We start from the raw sequence: 3405 nt of genomic DNA on the forward strand, positions 1-3405 counted from the left end.
GATGGTTTGATAATTTGTATTCGTTTTTGCATCCCGCCAAGCATGGTTTTCTTTTTATTTTGAAAAATGTTCTTTTTAAAGACATAAATGATACTGAAATACCCATAACGTTTTCAAAAAAGATGATTTTAAAAAATCAATGCTTAGCTATATCTGTATTTGGGGATGAAACGTGCCATGTAAAAAAATAATTAATTCAATTTAAAACCGCCGGAAATTTAGCTTTTTTCTCAAACCGGAAGTCAGTTCGTTTACGCATGCGCAGTTGATCTGAGAACGAGCGCGAGGAAGGGCGAGGAAAAACCTTCGATGGAAACAACAGTTTGTGCGGTGACTTTTGCTTGTGAGTGGGTTTTCTTGTCAGCTTATGAGATGATGACGTCAGTTACTGGAAGTAACATTTCACTTCCTTAGCAACGCGCGAAAAATCCGTCTGTGGGCCCTTTTGTCACTCTCTAAGCGTTCACTAGTCTCCTTCGCAGCCGCTCGGGCCGGAGTCGCGTGGGGAAGGGGAGCGTTGCGTGACTCCGGCCCGAGCGGCTGCGAAGGAGACTAAGCGTTCTCAGGCTCAGGCTCCGCATCTGACAGAATGTGACGTCACGTCGTCTCCAGGAATTCGGGCGTTTGCGTTTCCTTGTGGTGTAATTTTTGATTCGTTTACATATATTGTAGTTAAGCTTGCAATCATGGGGTAGCATTAGTATTTTCACCGGACCAACGTTGTCAATATGTAGCCATTGTATCTAATAGCGCTTTTTCGTGGGGAAACTGAGAAGACAACGAAGGTAAGACTCTTTCCACGATTCATCGATCCCTTAATCGTTAATCTGTTATTACAAAAGGGAAAAACAGATTGTATTGATTTGATTATATGTATTACAGAGTGGAATGTTCAAAAGTAATTCTTACTCTATAAAATAACTTCGAGTCCATTAAAAATCAGCTGCCTTTTATGTTCCCCATTCCTTGTCGAGGTACAGGCATGTATGCCATGCCGGAAGTCGGAAAGAATTGCTTTCAGGAAGGACCAACTAGAAGAGGAAATGTTTACCTTTTTAATTTATCATGAGCCAAGAGTGCATGCATTTGAGATAAAATGCTTCAAGATAACAGACAACCTACAGTAAATAACAAACTTTGATTGCAATTATTACAAAAACGCTGTGTGACTATTCCTAAACGAGATTACACAACTTATTACTGGTGGTTTTCAAATTAAAATCCAAATGCACCCAAGATTTCCATAGCTCTATGTGCACAACATTTGTATATGTAACAGTACTCTGCACAGTCCAATTTGAAAAAAAGTGGACGAAATTCCGAGGAGGAACTGATGATCGTAATTTGATCATGCAACATGAGGGGACAGGCGTTTTTTCCTCTATAATTTTCCCCAATTTTCTGCTGTTAACGGAGTTATGTTCCCACAAGTGTGTTTCTGGGACACACACAACAATCAGGTAGATTGAAAATCGCTGCTGGAATAAAGGTTTGGAGTCCAAATTGCCTGGAACATAGAGGTTATACAATGACTTAAATTGGTACGACACACTCCACTGGAGATAGCTGATATGCATATTCCGATCCATTTCATGATCTCTGAGGGAATGGCACGCTTTGTATCAAACGCAAGGGAGTATGACGCTGCAATGGAGCTTTCTGTGACAATGACTAGGCCCATGTTTATGCCATGTTCGAAGAAAATCACTTAAGAATGAAATTCTTTTAATCCACTGGAGTGGAAATGAGAGGCTATAATCAACAGAAATGTTAGAAGCTGTACAAGGGCATAGATGAATGCAAGGTTACTACTGCCCTGTTTTCAGACTTTAGCAAGGCATTTGTCAGCATACAGTACATGTACATCATATTTGGAACATTGAAGAAACTTTGTTATCTAGGCATCTCTGACAATAAGGGCAAATGGTTTGCTAGTTACTAGACTAGAAGAGTACAACTTACACGTATCAAGACTTCATTGTCTGAGTTTTTTTTAATCAAGCATGGCATTCCACAGGGCTCCATTCTTGGCACACTTTTGTTCAATCTCTGTGCCAATGAGCTACTGCCTGTTTGTGCTCACTGCGGGATTCAAAGCTATAATTTTATCTGTCTTTTTCTAACAAGAACATAGACAGTGTCATGGAAGACCTCAAGAGCGACTAAATGCACCTTGCCTCCTGGTGCTGTACAAATATGCTACCTATCAACCCCAGCGAAAAAAGATTCTGTCTTTGGATCTTCACGGATTCTTAAACAATTACATAGTCATACCATTCGTCATGTTCGTATAAAAACAGCTTACCATTGTGGATACAGTTGATGAGGTGCATGGTGACCATGTACACTATAAGTGGAGAAACTATAAATCTTTTAGGTCCGTGTAAGCCTGATGGTAATGTTTACCGAAATCAGAGACAGTATAAACAGTGCTGCAAGTTTAAAACAAACTTTTTAATTACAAATAATGAAACAAGAAATTCCATAATTAGCGAGTGCATTGCTCTGAAGTATCAAGTCCGTTGTGAGCTGGCTGGGTGGGAGTTCATTTTACATCTTGTACAAAGTGAATGATGATAGAGAAAATATGTGAAATATCGTATAATTTACTTGAACTGCAGAGTTAAAGTGATAAATTTTGGAAACAACAACTCATGCAAAAAAATTGCAATAGAAGCTGCCGAAAAAAACAAGCTTAAATGTGGTTAAATTTATTTAAGCTTGCAATGTAGTTATACTCAAGACCTTGCTAGCCAGTGGGCATTAGTGGCATTGGTGCAGGGCACCCCCTTTGGGTTGGCAGGTCTGGGGAATTCCTCTCACCTTGTGTATCGAACTCAACTTGCTTTGCTCGTTGTGTTTGTTGCTATCAGTTTGTGTTCTTTATTCCCTCCTTATCCCTGCCTTGCGTAAGGTCAGGGCTTGTAGGGTTAACTTTTCCACTGCTTGGCAGTGTGACGGTGCCTGGGTGAATGCATCTGTCAGGGTTGTCATGGTTACTCGCCGCTCTCGGCTGCAGCTCATGGCTGGCTTTACTGGCCTCTCAGGTACCTCCCCCTTGCTCATCTGTTGATGAGTTTTATTGCAGTTTCATGGCACACCTCTTTATTATGTGAGCTATAAGGCCATCTAAGACCTGGGCAACTGCAAGACAATTAAAACTTTATGTCCTGTATGAAGTGCATGCATGTATGCATAACAAAGAATTTACGCAAAGTATCTGAAATTCAAACAGCAAAGTTGGGATGATTAATATTGTGGAAGATCATTGTAGTGAAAAAGTTAGATCTACCGTTAATCACAAGGTACTAAGTTCTATTATCCTTTTTCGCCTCTTGAAATTTAGGGACACAGACAAGACAAGACAAGTCATGGATGCTTGAATGGTGGCTTTGAGATATATTA

The 3405-nt window shown here is 40.1% G+C and overlaps 1 protein-coding gene across 1 annotated transcript in view; it reads left to right on the forward strand.

Moving 5' to 3' along the window:
- The first annotated feature begins 615 nt into the window (after nucleotides 1-615).
- The window catches only part of LOC137992509 (NLR family CARD domain-containing protein 3-like), a 75505-nt gene continuing 72715 nt past the window's right edge, over nucleotides 616-3405 (forward strand). The window contains exons 1-2 of the mRNA XM_068837877.1: nucleotides 616-785; nucleotides 3347-3405. The exon at nucleotides 3347-3405 is cut by the window's right edge and continues 110 nt beyond it. The gene's annotated coding sequence lies outside the window, so the exon portion shown is untranslated. The remainder of the gene's footprint in view (nucleotides 786-3346) is intronic.

Source organism: Montipora foliosa, chromosome 2 (assembly GCF_036669935.1).
Source record: "Montipora foliosa isolate CH-2021 chromosome 2, ASM3666993v2, whole genome shotgun sequence".
In the NCBI taxonomy this organism is placed as follows: Eukaryota; Metazoa; Cnidaria; class Anthozoa; order Scleractinia; family Acroporidae; genus Montipora; species Montipora foliosa.